Below are 21992 nucleotides of genomic sequence, written 5' to 3'. Positions count from 1 at the left end.
TGGTGCTTATACTTGGTTTCTACAACTACAAAGAATTATTGCCCACGATACAGCAAAGGCCACAATGCGGCAAGAATTCAGACAAGTCAAACTATCAGGACCAGTTCATATCTCTCCTGGTTGAATATTTTCTCCAAAACGGGTGGACTACTGGCTGAACTCATTGGGGCATGCAAGGAGAAGTCAAGAAGTGAGGGGTCTGAATTCTCCAACTGCAAACTGAACTAGAAATAACACATATTTTCAACACATATATTCAACATTTATATACAATATACAATTTCTTGATTTGTAATTTGCTAACCAGGCAAAGAAAAAGAATATCTGACAATGGAAATAACTCAAAGGCTAGAGTTGATGATAGAACTGACCGTCATCTTCCAGTGTCACCTATGAGGACTCTCTTGTCTCTATAAATGAGGATATTGTTTATCCTACTTAGTTCACAGAAATCATGAAAATTACCTCTGACATCAGATATGAAAAGTCTCTAGAAAAATAAGTGTTACCATATTTTTTGAAAGGTATGTTCTAGTTGACAAAGCATTTTCAGATGCGTTATTTCATTAGGGCTCTGTGAAATACCCCATGAGTTAAGGAGAAGTAAAGTAGAGGCACACCTGATTTATGTGGCATCACAGAGATAAAAATGCTGTATCTGAATGATTCAATGAATCTCATTTATTCACGTTATGTGACCTGAGCTGTAGAGGTGAAGTCTTGAACACATGTTGAGAGTCTAAAAACCAAACACCCCCAACTATGTACTAATCAGACACTGTTGGCCCCATTGTGCTGCTAGAGGAACTGAGACTTCACAAGGTGAAGTCGTTTACATGTATATCAAGTGAGCAAGTGGTAAAACCAGCAGGTGAACCTCGTCCTGCTTAAAAGTTTCCCATATTTCCACTTTATCTTGATTTATGATTTAATTTCTCCTTGTAATAATAGAATTTAGCTTAGGTGCACCGATCTCCAGACACCAAAGAAATGATCTTTTCCTTATAAGCTTATCACTGGACTTCATTTTTAGTGTCTTTTGTCACTGTTCATTTTTTAGAGGCCAAACAAAACAAGTAATCTTTTCCTCATATCATTTTTAGCAGAAGGAGATCCAGAATCAGAAAGAATTCAACAAAATAACACAGCAGTAAGCAAAACAACTTACTATGGTCCCTTTTGTAGTTTAATTAATGGATGTGGTTTTCCTTCAACTGGCAAGCTCACCTCAGACAAGGCAAGAAATATCTAATACTTCTCTGCATGATAACTGAAGGATAATTTTTTCTAGGATGTCATGTACTGATGATAAAACTTGTTTAACAGGATAAATATAATTGATGTGGGGTTAGATGATGATACCTTTTACAAAAATAAATGCTTATTTTCACAAAATATGTTTACCCAGAAAGTAATATAGGAAGATAATGAGAGAGGCTATAGTTCACATTAGTACAAAAATTGACTGGAGTTGAGTGGCCCGGATCTCCCTTGGTTCATGAGGCCATGGCTCATACTTTTCTGAAGCATCAGTAACAGAGGAGGAAAACCTCAGTGTGTCAGGCTTCAGACTAACTTTCCTCAAATTTTCCAAAGTGTAAGAAGGAGTCAAGAGGGATATGAACTCTTGTTTGGAGAGGCAGAATTTCTCAGCGAGGAGTGGGGGGGTGGGGTGGTAATTAGCTCCAGAAACTTGGATAAGGGGCTATTAGAAAGGCAAGGGAAGTTGGGAAGGAAGGAAGCACATATGTTGTTTAATATCCCTCTGTGGGATGAACATGGAAATGGAACCGTGTCATTCCCAGTTTGTACTTTGTAAGTGAAGATTTTAGTAAATTTTGCAATTAAAGTAGCATATTACAAGCACTCATTGAATATGGAAAACTAGACTTTTTGCAAAGCAATGCCAAAAAGGTTCATAAATAAGATGCTGATTGCTCCCACAGTAAGACCAAGGTATGATACCAAAGTATTACATATTTTTTTTTCACCCTCCATTCAAGTCTTGACCAAGGGCATGGAGAACAATTCTTTTGTTAGTATGTTTTCATTTGGTATATGAAGTACAACACAATGGTGTAATTTTCAAAATTGAACCTGCTCAAGGGATCATTAGCATTAAACAAAAATGTCTTATTTGTCAGAATACGTATTTGTAGCCTCAAAAAATATACTTTAGGCTAAACCAAATAAGAAGGAAAAAATAATCGTATATCTATATATTGTTTTATTTATTGTCTTCTAACTATTCATTTCAGAAGTTTCAGTTATATAGACTCTAGATTTTAATACACTTCTGAAGTGTGACTGAATCGCACAGGTTAACCAGCTATTCTTGGAAACAGCAAGTGTCAGCTACAATGTTCAAAATCCATGCATAATTGCCCCTTTATGAAGAGCAATGATTTCCACAATTACAAGATAGTGCAACTCAACCCAGTTTCTTATAAATGCAATGGGACACTTGTAAGAATATACCATTGATATGAATCCACTAACAACTGCAAGATCAACAAAATGTGTATTATTAAAGCGCATGTAAGAGGTGGAGTTGCAGAATCATCCCAGAATTTATCATCAAAAGCCTGGATTCTAGTCTGCTTACAGTACTTACTTTGCCTTGGAGAAAGTCACTTATTTTCCCTGAACTTCAATTTCCACGCCCAGAAATGGAAATTCCTTCTAACCCTGATGAGTCATGGGCATTTTTCACGGCCCAAAACAATAAATGAATAAACCTACTCCCTCCATTACTATAGTAATGGAAAATGCTCAAAGTTGGAAAAGGATATTTGTTATTCTCCAAACTATATATCTATTATTCTTCATAAATTTCATAATGTTTTACAGTATTATGGGACAGACACTTGCCAATAAAGCCTAAGTGTTTCTTTGTTCTTAGAAGCTTAACACTTACAAGGATAATGTCTAAAACCATGACTGCTGTGCAGGTACAAGTAAACAAAAGCCTTTGGATATGGGACATGTTTGGTGATGCCATGAACATTAAATCAAATTATTTAGCTGAAGACAGAAAGGCCAGCAAGTGAATATCTAAAGATATTCACTCTGAGAAAAAAAATAAATAAAAATAAATAAAATAAATAAATAAATAAATAAATAAATAAAATAAAAATAAATAAAAAAAAATAAAACAATCTTTGCCACTAATACATAGTAGTACATTAGGCATATAGAATACTTTTTAAAAAAAGTAATCTCTATGCTCAACATGAGGCTCAAACTCATGATTCTGAGCTCAAAAGTCACATGCTGTACTGACTGAGCCAGCCAGGTGACCCTAGAATATTTCTTTTTTTTAATGTTTATTTATTTTTGAGGGAGAGAGAGAGAGGGACAGAGCATGAGTGGGGGAAGAGCAGAGAGAGAGAGAGAGAGACAGAATCCAAAGTGGGTTCCAGGTCTGAGCTGTCAGCACAGAGCCCGACGCAGGGCTTGAACTCATGAACTGTGAGATCATGATCTGAACCAAAGTCAGATGCTCAACTGACTGAGCCACACAGGTGCTCCTAGAATACTTCTTCTTAAGCAGATGATTCTGCTGTATGGAGACATGGGGAGAATGTATAGGGATAGATTCCAGGATTTCTTCCTTTTAAACAAATTAGTGGGATATTGGACTAGTGATAGTGAGGTGAGGTCATTACTAGCAACAGATAAAAATGCTTAAAGCTAAAATTCTTATCAAAGTATTATGACTTTCCTGCAGGGCTAAAATTAAAACAAAAAACCCCACAATGATCATCAAAGTAATAGCTATTAGTTGCTGAGCTCTTTCCCAGGGACAAAGAGACGAGAACTTCATACATCTTATCTCTGTTACTCATGACCACCTTTCTATTAGGTCAGTATTATTATTATTGCCCCATTTTACAGATGAGGGTATTTTTCTCAAGCCTAGTTTGTCTCAGGTCAAATAATAAGTAACTTAAGTAGGATTTTACTCTAATTCATTGTAGCTTCATGATCTGAGTAATATTATATTATCTTCTCTGTTCATACTCTGAAATAGTGATATCTCAGAGTGATCTCTGAGTGATCACAAACTAAAACAGAAGGTAGAATTTTTTTGTGAAATTATGGAAATAGGAACACATGTTCCACTACTTGGTTGCTTAAACTCCTCATGAGTCAAAGACAGCTATAGTAGAATAGCAGATTTAGAGGTTCAATGAGAATACGAAAGAAAAAAATCGCAGGGTTTGCCAGATGAGTGACTATCTCCATGAGATACATTTCTCTCTGAGAAATAAATAAATACATATGTAGGAATCCGAAATCCAATAGCCGGGTAACAAGGCCAGACTGAGCACCGGCCAGAGAAACAACAACCCGGATGTGCCAAATGCCAGTTTTCCCGGGAAATTACGAGACTGCAAAGGGGAAAAGCTACAAGCACATGACATAGAATAGGTAAAAGTTGGTGTCCATGAAGTCCCAGTGTTTATCTGATGCCTCCTGGCACATGCAAAAAGGGAAAGTTAAATGAAGCAAATAGCAACACGCATTTCTAGCTCCTACAGATTGTCAGGAGGTGGACAAAAGTGATCTGACTGGTAATATTCGCAAGTGCACGCACAAACACACGCACACACGCACACACACGGTGGTAAGGTTGGTGGGGCTTCAGCCTCCCAGTTAGTCACTTTACTTGCCTGAGAATGGGAACTCAGACTCTACAGAGTCAAGATTAAGAATCTGCTTATTTCTCAAAAAGCTCATTATTAGCCTTAATTATTTCCCTTAAGTGAAGATAAGCCAGAGTTTCAATTAAGCACACGGATTTGTTACATAGCAGTGCCACATTGCTATTACATGACTAGAGAGAGTGTGAATATAGCTACTTAGAGGCCACATACACACATAATACCATTCAGCTTTATTGGGAATGATGCCTTTTATTTAACCAGTTTTGTAACTGATCTAGTAATACATTTCAGAGCCACCCAGTCCGACATGGGGGACTTCTGCAGGCGAGGAAAGAAAGAAAGAAAGAGAGAAAGAAAGAAAGAAAGAAAGAAAGAAAGAAAGAAAGGAAGAAAAGAAAAAAGAAAAAGGTGTATTTAATCTCATCAAAAATGTGCTCAATTATAATTTATGTTTTATTCCTCTGAAATGTTTTTAATTCTGAACATATTCTGCTCTTAAAGAGAAGAATCTTTTTTTTTTTTTTCTTTTTCTGGGCCAGTAAAGAAAAAGAAACACAATATTAACTCCCCAAATTAAATCCTGGGATCAAAAGATTAGACTCTTTCCTGGTGTTCACGTCAAATATCCTGTTTGTTTTTCCTTAGGATTGGAGATCATTTACCGCAAAACTATTTGAATGAAATATCTGGAGGCAGTCTGTTTATTGTCTACAAATGTGCACATGTATTGTTTTAGCATATGATAGAAAGAATGTGTCTCGTTTTCTCTAGGCTTCCTCTTTAGGACTAGAATTTCTCTGCGATCATAATCATGGTGATGAGAGTTACCAATATAACTATGATTTATTGAGTGTCTACTATGGATGAGATCCTCAACACATATGACTTCCATGCCTCACCAGAATCCAATGGTCTGATTAGAGCCATTATCTCCCTTTACAAATGAGGAAAGCAGTACCCATTAAAGTAGTTCCTCAAGCTGAGCAATGGCAGGGCAGGGCTGATTTGAACCCAAGCATGAAGAACTTCGCACTTCGACCTTTTGTCCCGTCTCATGCAGAGCAGTGCGGCTGTGGGGTTTCGCCTCTCTTTGAACATGATGAGTGACACAACGGAATAGAAAAATTTGTATAAGTAATACAGTGGAATCTTACAGCAACACATTCAAACACCACTCTCTAAGATTAGCAACAAGAACAATAAAATCATTTCTTTATTTTCTTATGAAGAATTGTCTACAGAAAAAGAATCAACTTGTCAGTCTGCCTTCTTAGCCAAAAACAGATAGATGTCTGTCTCTCTGGTGTCATTTGTATTATTTGCGTTTATTTTGTTTGTTGTGTATGTTCTCAGAGTATAATATTACTCAAGTGCAAAGTGAAGACAGGCTGGTGTAGCTCATTCATTAATTTTCACAGCAGTTGGTTCTCTGCTGGCATTTAAAATTAACGTAAGGAGAAGTTTAAAAAAATTAGCTTCATTTCAAATCACATAAAGCACTATGATACTCTAGAAATGCTGCAAACTGATTAAATTGAATTAGTGCCAGATAATCACCCAGCAAAAGAGAGAAATATTAAACACTATATATCCCAGGCAATTTCAAAGCCCTGTCTTTTAGTGTTTAAATGTTATATAGTATCAAAGACGACATTCTAGTTAATACCACGTGATAACAAATGCACTAGAACAGAAATGATAAATACATGGTACCTCATATGGTAGAATAATTCTTTGGACATCTTGCTAATAAAAAGTGTAATTTGTAACTGTATATATAAAGAAGCCTAGAAAGTTTAAAGGCTGTATTGAAATTACCTCGTCCTCAGAAGGACGAGAAAGTGAGAGAATATTTTTGCCTCATGACCAGGTCAGAAGAACATAATGAACAGAGATACTGCTAACAGAGTATACTTATTTGTGGACAGATCGATAGCAGCTTTAACTTTTTTTAGGTTCTTCTATTAGAATAACTGAGAGCCCTTTCACCTTGTAGGATAAGTCAAAACAAATAGTCCATTTTCTTCTGGCCAGTGCAAATCCATGGACAACACAGAATTGGATTTATTTGACAGAACCCTCGAATACCAAAAGAACCTTGAACTTATTTATTGCTCTAAATATTATAAAAAACAATTTTCAATAATATTTCTTTCACTGCTATAGCCCATCTGAACAACCTTTACGTTTGAGTTAATTAAAATCCTTGCAACTTTCACACTGGTGACAAATTGGTAATAATTCTGCATGAAATCCTTATGTTGTCTGCATACCATTCCCAATTTTCTATCCAAAGTCTGATTTCCACTGTATATTTTATATTTTAAATCCTACCTCTATTTTTCCTCTTACCTTTGATTTTCAGCTAAGTTACCCTAGATAAAAGGGTGTTTTAGAAAGTGAAGAATGGATTCGCCTTCAGTATAATTCTACATAAACACTGAATATCATTGAACATTTATGTTAAGAACCACAGACCACCTTTCAGTTGTTCTTGTGCTCAGGCGTTCACAGTTAGATGACACATCATTGTTTCTAAAATACAGCCACAGGTTGGATATTCCCCATTCTCCCATCCTGTCTTGCATATTTCAGACTTGCAGCCCCCATAATCATCATTAAGTCCATTCCTTAAAAATCTCTCTCTCTTTATATATATGTATATCTATATCTATTAGGTATCTAGATATAGATACAGTTATCCATTAAGTAGGTAGATAGATAGATAGATAGATAGATATCATAGATTGAGATATAAATATGTAGGCATATCTATAGATAGAGATATTGATAGAAATATATAGATACATAATTGCTTATTTTTCTCTGGAGAACTATGATAAATACACAGACATTCCACCTCTAAGCTGGCTTAGCCTTATGTATATGCTTCAGTCTATTCAGGCATCCCTTGAGTGAGGCTGTTACAGGATTGTCGGGTCCTGGTTCCACAGAGTTATCAGGTCTTCTGAGCTTTCAAGTTATTTTGCCCTCCCCAAACGGCCCAATATCGAGTAGCTCCTCTAGTTCTACCGCGTTCCCACTCTCTTGACCAAGCCCTCAATAGTAAAAAAGTAGTTTCTATCTTATATCCCTGCCCACTGGCCAAAGGGAGATTTACTATACGACTGAGACCTCCAAGCTTCTAGCTCAGAGCCCTCCAAAATGATCCTTCCCATGGGTCTTTGAAGATTTTAACCAAGGATACTTAACTGTAGTTGGAATAATACCAGAGCTCATAAGCAAGTATATATGTTAAAACCAAATAGTGACCTTGACCTATAATTTTATTGCACCCAACATTTCTGTGAGAGGCAAGTAACAGCCCACTGACATTAATGAACTTACTGAATGCAGACATAATGGTACAACTAGTACTAGGCACATATATATGCATAGCCCAGGATTAAAAACAAACAAATTTGGTCACATTCAAGTTGGATAGTGTTATAGGAGTTATAAATGCGGCAGACTAAGATTTCTTCATCTTGAGTTTATCACACGTTAGAAAAGTCAAAAACTTTAGAACAAGAATCCATAATGTAAATATGAATGTGGCTTTGAACAACTCAATCCAAATAAGGGTAATTAATCTTAATCTTGCATTCCAAGCAAGTATTTTCATATTTGAAGATGTAATGTAAAAAATGCATCCATAACTTTAGTCTACTGTGATTTCTACTTACTATAAGCTAATATTGATGGTGGAGGTTACTTAGGCTTTTTTTGTATCTGTTTGCTTAAGTTTTGGGGGATGTGAAAGGAAGGAAAAATTAGTGGATAGATATCAAAGTTGATGAAATCATAGAAATGAGTACTAAAAATACCTAAGGGTTTCCCATGGGCCAAGCTTTTATAAATTTCGATGGCCAGTCCTCAACCCAAAAGCACTAATGTCAATCTCTGTGGGGAGGGGACTGAGACAGACATTCAAGTTTTTAAAAGTTCTGTGAGTAGTTCTAATGTTCAGACTATTACACCACAGAGCCCTGACTCATGGAAGCATAGAATGTATGTCAGAAGGCGCTTTTCCCCTGAGGTTCGCATATGGAAAAGCCCAGTACCAGGTGAATGGTGAAATCTGGTCATTATGGAGATGTGTGGATGAAGAGGTTAGCTAAGTGATATACTTTATGCATGATGCCTGATACACTCGTGATGGCTTTCTAACAACCTGTGTACTTTAGAAATAAGACCTCAGAACCCAGATCCAGTCAGACAAATCAACAAGCCTTGTAAGAGGGAAAGGGAAAGCTGTGAGATTGAGATCACTTGTCTACTGAGGCAAAGGGGGTTCAGGAGAACACTGGAGAGAATGGAGTACCTGCCTGAATACTGGCATTCCAGTAACAACAGCCTATTTGGAAATAAGACCTATTCTCATCGAGACAAAAAATTAATTCAAAACATTTATGGCTGTTGATGAGCTTCTGAAGAGGAAGCAAGGGTATCCCTGAGAGGTTGCAACCAGACAAGCATCGAGTGAGTGGGTGCTTCATCCCACCATGTGCTCCCAAAGTGATTCCTTTCAACAATATATAGATAATATCTTGAAATAATGTTTAAGATGATAATGAGAAGTTAACTGAAGTATGAAAAAAAAAGTCAACTAGTTCATCACATGATTGACACAACAGCAATGAGACCTTGAGTTATGTAGAAAAGGAGTCAAAAGGTGTTGCTTTTCAATGCACTAGCTTTCCCACCAACCAGTGGGGAAGGCCTGTCAGCCCCTCCCCCCAACTAGCTCTGCTTCTAAGATTTCCAGCTTGATGTCAGAAGGTGAGTTTTCTTCTGGAGATATTCTGGTTGGTGGTAAATTTAAGAGTTCACTGGGTCTCTAGTATTGCACAGATTTGAGATCTTACAAGGCTTCAAGTGTCAGAAGGAAGCCAGGCAGAATAAGTGTGCATGAGCCAGAAATGATGGCCGTGGTCTGTGAAATACTCAGCTCAAGGTGCTGGCTAAAGGCTTCTACTAAGGTAGAGCCACTCTAGTGGCAATCTTCTATCACAGCATCAGCAAAGAGAGGCCCCCACACACCATCAAAAACCCACAGCCTCTTAGAAGAAAAGAAATCACACGGTTCTGAGTGAGTTTAGATGCAAACTGGAAAATCTGGGCACCCATTATGGGACATCTAGAAAGGGAGTGTGATCATGAATGAAATAAGTATCATGTCTACGAAATGATTTAAAACATTAAGGAGATGGGGCACCTCAGTGGCTCAGTTGGTTGGGTATCCAGTTCAGTTTCGGAGGTCATGATTTTGTGGTTCTTGAGTTTAAGCCCCGCTTTGGGCTCTCCACTGACAGTGTAGAACCTGCTTGGGATTCTCTCTCTTCGCCTCTCTCTCTTTCCTCTTCTGCTCATGCATGGTCTCTCTCCCAAAATAAATAAATAACTGAAAAAAAATTTAATGATATATTGATGGTAACTATTATACTGAAAAGAGAAGAGAAAGTTTTAAAAGAATGCCCTTCCTATTTTTTTTTTTTTGTTTTTGCTATTGCACTCTGCCCTTTTGTGGATTAATGCTGAAAATGAAAGGACCTCATATTTACAGAAGCTATGAACATCAAGTGCAGGTCACTACTCTGGAGTGAAGTTTCCCAGGGTAGGCAAGACAAATGTTTATATCTCTTGAAAGTCGTGACGTTATCGGTTCCAAAAGAACAATTGTACTTAGCACCCATCTGCTCAATTTCAGAAAAGTGTCATATAAAGGAAGTTTAACTGTCCTAGGTACTTGGGAACACCCAAACTTGTACACGATCATCCCCATGAAAAAGGACATAAGTATGTCCAGAGACTAGCATCAACACCAACAGATAGATAATACACAAGCAGTGTGGATAGCAATTTCCCAATATATGCAAATATTTAAATCCATTTTTGTAACATTCAACTTATCAGCATATGTATAAACAGACTCATTCTAATATTTTAAAATTCTAACTAATTGGCATGAGTTTATCCAATCAAATTTTAATGCAAAATTAAAGATCCTTATGGTGATGAAAATGTTCTGTTTCTTGACTTTATCACTCTCAGTATCCAGTTGGTGGTATTGTATTACAGTTTTGCAAGATTTTAGCAGTGGAGAAAATGGAATGAAGGTTATATAGGATCTCTCTGTATTATTTTACAGCTATATGTCAATCTACAACCACCTCAAAATTAAAAAGTTAAGTGTAAATATTAATTCTTATTTATATTCAGTTCTATAAACGTTTACAAATCCCACAGTTCTACCACCACCAGAATCAGGATATGGAAGAATCCCTTCACCTCCATCATTTCCCCATGCCACTTTCTTATGAAGGGTTTCCTCCATTAGCAGCCCCTGACCATCAATGATTTATTTTTTGTTCTATATTTTGATTATTCCAGAATATAATAATGTATTTCCTTTTAGTTCTGGCTTTTTTAATGTTTATTTATTTTGAGAGAGAGACTGAAGGGCGGAGGGGCAGAGAGAGAGAGAGAGAGAGAAGGGAGAGAGAGAATCCCAAGCATGTCCCACGCTGTCAGCTCATAGCCCCACTCAGGACTCAATCTTATGAATCGTGAGGTCATGACCTGAGCCGAAATCAAGAGTTAGATGCTTAACTGACTGAGCCACCCAGGACAACCCCCCACCCCTGCCATCGTTTTCTCTCTCTCGCTCTCTGTCTCTCTTTTTCTTTGTTTCTCCCTCCTTCTCTTCCCCCCATGCCCTTCCCCTCACCCTCTCCCACCCTCTTCCTCTTTCTCCTTCTGTGCTTGTGACAGCATCCAGATATGCAATGTAGCCTTCCATTACTCAAATAGTACAAAAACAAGCAGTGTCAGGTTTATTTGCAGCCTCCAAGCAACACACTTATATCCGAAATAGTATATGAGCACATTCACTGGAAGGTAGACTTTAATGATTTTCATCATTTAAGAACCCCTCAAAAGACTTGACAGTATGGCTTCCCATCAATAATAAATATACTGCTGACTCCTTCATTCCTTAAAATTCAGGCACAAAGCACTGGGCTTAACTTTTGTAAGTGGTTAAGTAACATCAGTTCACATTAAACAGATCCCAAGTCATATTTGATGGAATTAGATTTCTGAGAAATGATCCTTCTGTGTCTACCTTCTTTGAAGACACATTTGTAGAAGGGGTTTAGAAATCGATTTGCTACTTCATGCACCCACTGTGTTTTACTACTTTATGTGTCCTGTTTTGGGGAGATGTAGAACTTTACCATCGAAGTTCTTAATCAGTTGTTAGAAAAATTAATTTTCAAATATGTGATTTTAATCAAAAGCAGAATATAAACTGGTCTACAGGCATATCTTATGTCCTTATTCGAATTTGATGAGCTTTAGTTTTTTGTTTTTTAATTTTTTTTTTCAACGTTTATTTATTTTTGGGACAGAGAGAGACAGAGCATGAACGGGGGAGGGGCAGAGAGAGAGGGAGACACAGAATCGAAAGCAGGCTCCAGGCTCTGAGCCATCAGCCCAGAGCCTGACGCGGGGCTCAAACTCACGGACCGCGAGATCGTGACCTGGCTGAAGTCGGACGCTTAACCGACTGCGCCACCCAGGCGCCCCGATGAGCTTTAGTTTTGAATTCAATATTGTGGGCATTCAACACTGCCTTCAACAAAATGCTAGGGCCCAAACACTAGCAGATGGGGTTTTCAACATTTTGGTGTATAAAATATTCTCACTTGTCATTGAGTTAAATGTTTTTTTTTTTTTTAAGTCATCTTCCAAATACATTCAAATGCATTCAATTTACCTTAGAGGAATAGCTTCAGCATCAGAAACTTTGCTAACCCTGAAAAGTGGCTAGAGAAATCAAGATAAAAGACTCAGTGTCTGTCTTTAAGGAATTCATAGTCCAGCAGAGAAAAGGAACAAATAAGCAAATAATTTACTGTATTTTCTGATGAGTGGCAGATGTTTCCAGGGGAATCTCAAACAGCACAAAGAAGGGACTTCTAACACGATATGCTAGCTGTCACATATTTTGGATCTGATATCCCTGCACTGGAACTTGACTCATACTAAATGAAAGGAAAAATTATATCATGCATTGAAGGAGAACATGAGAAAAATTGGGGATTTCAAGTGGCTGGAATATAGAGTGTTGAGAGGATAGAGGGAACTGAAAACAAAGAAGGACAATCCCATATGAATCACACAGGATTTGAAAGGTACATTGAGGGCCTGGACGAGATTGGTGAGTATTATTTTGATTTGACTACACATTTCATAGCAGCGCAATTTTGTTGTTGTTTTTGTTGACCAGAAACAAGCAGCCTAGGAACAGTCAGGCAAAAGGAAGATGATGGGAAGAAAGCAATGATAAGAGTTTTGATGTTAATTTGTTGGTTAGCTGGTTAGTTAGAAAGATAGGTTGTGAATCCCACTCCATGAGGTCAGTCTCAGGAGGTGGGAGCCACACAATCCATTGCAGTTGGACTTCTGCATCTTTCACCATCCTCTTTAATAAAAATATTCTTTTAAGATTGTCAACACCTCCATTTTTTTAGAAACGAGCTGTCCATACTGTTTGAATCACTGGTGATAATACAAAGATCCCTGGGTAACTACAAAAATTCAACTTTCAGGGTGCATGGGTGGCTTAGTTGGTTAAGCGTCTGAACTCTTGATTTCAGCTCAGGTCATGATCTCATGGTTTCTGAGTTCAAACACCATATTGGGCTCTGTACTAACAGATCAGAGACTGCTTAGAATTCTCTCTCTCCCTCTCTCTCTGCCCCTTTCCTGCTCTCACCTCTCTCTCTCTCAAAATAAATAAATAAATAAACATAAAATACAAAAATAGTTAAAAAAAAAAAGGTCAACTTTCATGAATTCTTCGATATGGTGATGATTCATTCTAGAGCACAAACAGACATAAAGCAGAGCTAGTTCAGGCTTCCTTTTGGGAACCAAAAGTGGACAAGAAGAGAAGGCAAAGTGTAGAAAACAGAAAACCTAAACTCAGAGACAGAAGAAAAAAAACAGAGATGGAAAGTAGACAATACAAAACAGAAACCAGGTACAAATATCAAAACTGGCAAGAGAAAGTCCCATTTAAAAACTTGATTTTGGAAACTTTCTTTGATATAGTTTATTTTCTTTTATTTTGCCCTGAATTTTAAGGAATGCGAAGAAGCAAAATATATGGGTAACAAAGAAAATTTCATTTCGATGGGTTAGAATTTTGTATATCAAAACATGACAGAATCAAGAGTGTGTTACTGCTCTCTGCAATTACTAATACAAAACATTCTCTTTTCTTGGAATGAGTTCATTCTGGAGGATATAAGAATAAATAGAGCTTAAAGCCTAGTGAATAATTTTTGGTATATGGTCATTATTTTCTACATCCTCACCATGCATGAGAAACTGTAAACTCTAGCATAATTAGATAACTGTTTCTTCCTTGACAAACTGGCTTATGAAAACTGATTTTACATATCAGATAAGCAATTTCAATTCTTAATGGAACAGAATATAATAAATAAGAAATTTTAATAACAAAATAACCCAGGGCTTAATTAAGCCATTTAATGTTCAGAAGGCATTCTTTTTGTCTTAGACTGCTTCATGTTCGTTATCAGGGATATCAGTTGATTTTGTTTGGGAAAACTACAAAAAAAAAAAAAGTAACCCACAGAAAATTATAATTGACGGGATACTAGATAAGCCACACTTTATTGTGAAATTCGTTGGATGGCATGTCAAAGATAACAAGTGACTTCGAGATTGAAATTATCAACATCTCTTCTACAACTCTTTAAGCCATTGCCCATGTATCCTGCCATTATTACAAGCAATTAATTACACATTGGTATCTCCTTCTTTACCCTGGACTCCTTAATGACAAGGAGTTCTTATTGTTTATTCCTGGGTCTACCGCTAAACTTCAAATGGAAGTTCTTAATCAGCATCAACCTGAACTGATTAGCAAAAATCAAATGAACAACGTATGTGCATTGAAAAGTGAGATTGGCCTATTAAAATGGAAGAAGATGAAGGGATGTCTACAGAGATACAACAAAGCAAAATACCCTATCAATTTGTTTTGTACTCAGTGAAACTGCTAAGAAACAAAAGTCAGCATGGAACAACAGCAGGATAAAAAGCTGATGATACTTTTTAAGCCGCTAATAGCTACCATATTGAGAGCCTGTGCCACCAAATGCCTGATCAAGTTTGGATCTAGCAGAGGGCTCTGGTAAGTTCAACCTGCGGGGTGGCATTTTATGTATGAGTGCTACAGGTAAAATCTCCATCTGGAACGTCCACAGTAAAATACTCAACTCCAAAGACTAATGAAATCTAAAGATTATGTAATCTTTAGAGTGTTCCCGCTGCCTCTACCTTTTTTCTTTTAATTCATGTGTCTGGATGTTTCTCTGGAGGTCTAATTAAAACCTGAAGAACATAATAAAATTGAAATGCTTCTACAGAAATACATTTGTTTCTTAAAACACAAAAAACTCTATAGAATAATAGGTTACGTGTAAAGTATCGTTAGAGAAGTGCATAGGTATTTGACACTTATTAGGCAAGAGTGGGAAGGGGCCTTGCTGTTATTGTGGGGGTTGGTGGGTTTTAAATTCAGGTCTAAATACACTGTAGTGATGAGCAATTTAGCGATTAACTTGGGGGGGTGGAAATGAAAGGATCACAACTATTGTGACTATCGAAATGACGTGAGTTTGATTTTGAACAATGTTTGAGCCACTTCTGCACGTGTTATTAAAAATAACAATTATAGTAACAATAGTAAACATTCCATAACTGGGGGAATTTTATTGCTTCAAAGTGCCAACACATCCATCTGAGTTGATGCTTGTAATATACTGTGGCGGTAAGCCTGGAACTCCCGGTCCTGACCATTTTATGAAACTCAGAAGGACAGGTGTAGGGTGTGCAGGCAGAAGAACCCTGCAGCAGAAGATCAGCTTGTCAGTAGTCGGTCTGGAATGTCCTTTGAGACTTCTCTGTACTCTCAAGGGACGGAAGAAAAGCATTAACATTGCATCTATACTTATAAGGGGAGAAAACATTTTCTGAGTTAGTTCCCATCCCTTTACTAAAAACCCTCTGACTCTACTACTTTGTCTCCATTGTTCCCTTAAAAATCTTCAGGTTTTCTATCTCCCCTGTCTCCTATCAGGCTGACATTCTTTTGTCACTTAGTTAATTCATTAAAAAATAATCGTGAGTAGCCTGTACATGCTGGGCATAGGTCTACATGTCAGCCTAGTAGCACTGGAGTTACTATTTTAAGAAACTTATAATTCACATTAGAAATGTCTGCCCTCGGGTGCCTGGGTGGCTCAGTGGATTAAGCGTCTGACTTCAGCTCAGGTCATAATCTCACAGCTCGAGTGTTCAAGCCCTGTGTCGGGTTCTGTGCTGACAGTATGGAACCTACTTGGGATTCTCTCTCTACCCCTACCCCACTTCTCCTTTCTACCTCTCAGTCAAAATGAATAAATTAAAAAGAAAAAAGAAATTTCTGCCCTCTTTTCCCTCCCCCTCAAAGCTCTAAATATGCTATATTTTCATAATCTTAAATATGAAAGAATGTTCTATTTTATTTATATTTTTATATGAAGCATGTTTTAAATTGTCATTTAAAATTTATGCTCATGTGTCTTGGTATGTCTACATGTAGAAATAAAAAACAAAGGAGAGGGGATTATTTTTCTCCTATACCTTCCTTAATGATAATTTTTCCAGTAAAGAGAAAAAAAGAAAATCTTCTAATATTATTGTCCATGCTATTTTATGTGATTATTTTATTAATAACATAATACTAATCACTTAGTATTATAATAATATCTTTCTTTATAACAGTAAAGTTATGGCAATTATATCTCTAGAAATGTATCATAAATCCAGAAAAATGTAAGTCATACATTCATTATGAAAACATATAGGAAATGAAGAGATACGGTACATTACTCTCTAAGGAGAAAAGAATGTTCTTTGGAATTTTATTCTCTTTCATCTCTCTCTCTCTCTCTCTCTCTGTATATAAATATTTCTGTATGTCTTACATATATAGATGAGTGTATGGATTTGCATTTATTTATACACATCCATAACACATATGTGCATACACATATGGATTATACATAGAGAATGAAATGAATAAGGATCTTTCTATTTCAATATCAGAACAGCTAACACTTGACTATCCAGAAAATGGATATTCTCAATTTTGGCTCACTTTTTTCACTCCCTTGCTTCATGTCGGCCACTGTATTTTTCCCGTCAATAACACATGTGTACATAGCAGAGACAGAAAGAGGAAGAAAATGATGACTTTTCTATAAATCTGTTCTTTTACTTCTTTTTTAAAAAAAATTTTTTTTAATGTTTATTTCTGAGACAGAGAGAGACAGAGCATGAGCAGGGGAGGGGCAGAGAGGGAGGGAGACACAGAATTGGAAGCAGGCTCCAGGCTCTGAGCTGTCAACACAGAGCCTGACGCAGGGCTCAAACTCACAAACCGTGAGATCATGACCTGAGCCGAAGTCGGTAGCTCAACCAACTGAGCCACCCAGGCGCCCCTGTTCTTTTACTTCTGGCAAAAGTTTTGAAGGTAGAGAAGTTGGTGAGTGAGATAAAGTTGAACATTCAACTGTGGCTGGCATGTATTGGTCTCTAATAATCACTCCCCTCTACAGATTACAAAAGGCAAGAGTCTACCCAAAGCTTTCTAGATACCTCCCATCTCATTACTTCATTCATTGGTCTAAAACTTTAGCCTCAGAAACTGGAAAGAACATTCTAAGATCACCCACTAATCACTGGAAGTTTAGGGGCTGCATTTTTTTTATTTGATACATGAAAGAAATTACAACGACATATCTAGCCCTGAGTTGTGAGTCATAAGTAAGGCAGGTGGTAGTGATTAGGTAAATTCATTGCCATCAAGCCCCAGAAGACAAAGAAGAATTTTTCCTGAGGAATGGTAATAATTTTTAAATTCTTATAAAGATAGCCATGAAATTGCTGAAAAATGAGATCAAAACTTTTTTTTCTCCCAGAACTTTCAACTTTCCTGAGAATATTTTGACCTTTAGTAATATGTCTTTGTATATAGCAACCCGCAATTCTATGTGTTTTATAATATGTGGATTTATTTGTTTATTTATTTATTAGAAACTATTTTCTGATAACCTTATTTCCATTTTGTTTGCGTTTGTAGAGAGCAGCTTAAAACCACTCCATGGTTGTTCCTACCCATTCAGTGGCCTGAGCAGTGGGAACTGTGGACCAGTCTTCAGTGGCAAGCTGAGTGCTCCAGACTTCAGTAGGGAACCGCTGCAGGGCGCTGCAGAGGGCTCCTGCAGGCCGTTAGACCTGTCTGGGACTTCAGGTTGGGTAGCAGTCAAATCAGGAGCTGGAGCTGCTCATTCACCCTGAAATTGCTCCTGGTCACAGCCTTTAGGGCAGCGGTCTGCTCTTCGTTTTCAACCTCTTCAGGATCTCTGCAGAAGTAGAGATCACGCACTACCTCCCATGGATGCTTGTGGGGGATGGTGCCACGCACGCACAGGACTTCCTGGGCTAGCATCTGCCATATCAGACCCAGAGAGTGAGCTCCCTTCTTATTGCAAGGGATGGCAATGTCCACACAGGGCAGAGGAGAATCTGTGTTACACAGAGCAATGCTAGGCAGGTTAACGTAAGATGCCTCTGAGAGAGACTGGTGGTCCGCCCTGGGATCAGTAACCACTTGGTTCTGGAAAGGCTGCGGGGATCTTGTTAGTGAATTTCCGGGAGTAACGTGGCCAGCAATAACAATGGTTCTAGTAGCAGCAGCAAACTTCAGCACAGCTCACTGGCCAGTATTCCTGGATGATATGACACTGACATCAATTGGGTTTTCAGTGGCAACAATGGCACAAGCTGCCAGCAGAAGCTTCTCCCAGATTCTCTTCAGATTTATGATGTAGATACCATCACTTTTCCTTTTGTAGATGCACTGTTCTATTTGGAAGTCAAGGTTGGTGCCACCTAAATGGGTTCCTGCTGCAGGGAATTTGAGGACACCCTCTTCCTTCACTTGCAGGACATAAAGGTCTCTGGACATTGTGAAAGTTTCCCTTTAAGTTATGACATGAACATAAAACACCTTATGGCTCTCTCCCTGGGTAGCACAGAAAGGATACATAATGATGTTTTAAAATAGTTGTATGAAAGGTGTATTGGTTAACACAGTAACATGAATCTCTTTAGTTGGATCTCCTCAAGTGAGTTTGATCATTTTCTAGAAAATAATAAGGTATTAAATTTTCTAGGACTTTCTTATAAGAGTGCTTTTTGTTGGTTTTATTTTCTTTTTGCCATCGATTTTTTTTAAATTAGGATCAAAATAAGGTCCACACATTAAATGTACCTCTTTTCATCTTTTATGTCTTGCAATTCATTTGTTGGAAAAAAAAATGGACTGGTTGTTGACCAGACTTTTCCACAGTCTAGATTTCACTGATTGCTTACATGTGGGGTCATGTGATATATTTATGTCCTCTGTATTTAATGGACACTGGTCACCAGAGCTAGAGGCTTAATCTGATTCAAGATTAAAAACAATTTTTTTGCAACACTTGTTCAGAAGTGAAGCTTTACACTTAGATGAGAAGGCAGATAATGTCTCCTATTTTATGTTAACGGCCATTATGATCATTGCCTGGATTAATTATTTAATTATGGATTTTTAAAATACAAATATTCTGTGGTCAACATATGCTAAAATAATTAGAAATAACACTATAACAACAATGTCATCATTGGCTCTGCAGCTGGTATGGGAGGCTCCCTTTAATTGAAGACACCAGGAGACTAAAAATCACTCTGAACGACAGCATTTCTCAGCTATTAGGAACACGTGTGAAGCATATGCTAAGTATAATTATAAAGGAAGAAGAATTAAAATTTCCATCCAAGAACCGTGTCAATTTGCTTGAATTCTGTGTGAAAATATCTTCGAACATGTACAGAAATGAGACAGTTTAAAAGACGTTTCAATGAAAAGAAAACTCAAGAATATGGGAAGGTGAATTTTACTTGTAGTTTTTTACAGGACAATGAGACAATGCACAATCGCCATTTCTCAAGAGCTTCCAAATGCCCAGATTTATTAATTAAGTCATCCATCTATCCATCCATCCATCCATCCATCCTTCCAGTGAATATTGAGACCTACTATGTGCTAGGTACTGAGGATACAGCAGTGATCTTATCTTAAAGTCCTTGGTCTCAAAAAGCTTACTTACCTTCTGGTAGGAGAGACAATTTAGTAGAAAAAAAGGTTAAAAAATATTGTAAAGGAAATAATTTGATGTAGTGATGTGGGATGAAAACCAAAGGACAAGGAAGGAGAGACTCAAGAGCAACTAGTCAAAACGGTTGAATGTACATTTCAGAGACAAGATAAAAGACAGAAAGGTTTTCCATAGAAATGAATACTTTAAGTACATTGGGTCAGGTATGATACTGTGAAGCATCCCCAATAAAAATTTCCTTGTACATTGTACATTTCCTTGCTTGTCTACCTAAACATTTCCTACTTAAGTATTTCCTGATGCAGACCTCCACACCCTGCTAGGGCACCCTGCTATATTTTGAATTATTTTATTGCCCAATGACATGCTAGATTCTCTTGTCAACAGCCAAACCATGTCTGTGTTCCTTAAAATGTATTCTGTGGAAGGTTAATCCTGTGAAATGTTCAAGGAAAGGGTTCTGTGGTTACCTTTTTTTTCAGGAAACATAGTTTACATTATCACCACTTGAATCAATCCAAAATCCATCAGAATATTCATAAAGAACATTATAGAAGCCCATTGAGTTTTGCCTACAAAATTCTTGTTATAGGAAACACCTAACCACCAATGGAAATGGTACCTAAGGAGCAGTCCTTAGGAAAAACTTCCAGAAAAAACTAGTCTTTTCCCCATACCTACAGCTGGATCAGTCAGTCTAACAGCCATACATCTCAATCAGAAGGTCTACATGCTGTTCCATCCAGTCCCGATGCTTTAATTGACTGGTGCCCATTGGTAGCATGAGGCATAATAAGAATACTGTTAACATGAGAACTGTAATGCCGAGGGCATCTGAATAAATTACATCTGCTTCATGAAGCCTTCACTGAGCACTCTGTTGTCATTAGTTTTCTTTTTTTCTACATTCCCATAATACTCATGGCTCCCATAATACTCGAATATCGGATGGCTCACTATTCAATATTTAATTGTACACAGGCTTGTATTTCTGGCTCATTGCTTCTGTCCTTACAGCTAATCATTCTCCCCTTCTATGTGCATGCTCAATATGTTTGAGTCACAACAAACTCTCAGAGTCCCCAAACATGGCCATTTTTTTTCACTTCTGGGCTTTTAAATAAGTTCTTTGGGATATCCCTCTGTCTTCTTCCCATCCTGGCCAATTACTATTGGCTCTTCAAGGCTTAGGTTAAATAGTACTTCAGCTGCAAAACTTGCCCTGATCCAGGGAGTCACTCTGTCTTTGGTATTCTTGTGACATTTTGTATAAATCACACTGTCACGCTTCACATGCTATAATAGTGTGCTATAAAGGTGGGCTTCTAGAACTATCCCCCACCTCTTGCTAAGAAAGGCAGAACTGTATCTTATTTATTTGTGTATCTGTTTTTAAAGACTTCTGGGAGATTCAACAAAGAAAACAAAAGAGAAACCAACTGATTTGAGGGGAAAAAACAACATGGTTTGTCAATATTTGTTGTTTTTGAGAGATAATTCTAATTTTTAAATTAAAATTGTAGGGAGAGAAAGGGTCTCCAAGTAATAAATTTTACCTAACAATGCCACTTTAATATTCAAAATTAAAGTTAATTTCTTTATTTTTGACTAAACTGAATATGTTGTTTCATACAAGGTCTCACACCCCAATTAGCAGGAAAAATTTACCAAATATCTAAGCTGGACTAAATTTGAGTCCAGTTTGATCATTAAACTTCCTTAAAGGGAGTTTTCTATCTTTCTTGCATAAATATGAGCAGTCTTTGTAATAACCTTCCCCATCTCCTGGACTCTTTTCCCCAACATCTAAATGTATGGTAGGGCAAACACCATATGCTTCATGGAAAGTAGTACATGGAAAGAAGGGGCTTTCTGACCTTATGCCAATCCTTAGATCTCCAGAATGATATTTCTTTTGCATCTCTGGCTGTAGCATGCCTTACTGATACAGGTGGAGAAATGTTTATTCATGGTCTAATTTCTCTAGGCTTCAGCAATGGTTTTGGGGTACTCTGTT

The 21992-nt window shown here is 37.4% G+C and overlaps 1 pseudogene; it reads right to left on the bottom strand.

The window, feature by feature from the left end:
* Positions 1-17903: 17903 nt before the first annotated feature.
* Positions 17904-18783, bottom strand: LOC115519823 (annotated as a pseudogene).
* Between the last annotated feature and the right edge of the window lie 3209 nt (positions 18784-21992).

The sequence above is a fragment of the Lynx canadensis genome, chromosome C1 (assembly GCF_007474595.2).
Source record: "Lynx canadensis isolate LIC74 chromosome C1, mLynCan4.pri.v2, whole genome shotgun sequence".
Taxonomy (NCBI): Eukaryota; Metazoa; Chordata; class Mammalia; order Carnivora; family Felidae; genus Lynx; species Lynx canadensis.
This window is presented reverse-complemented; position numbering and strand designations above follow the sequence as displayed.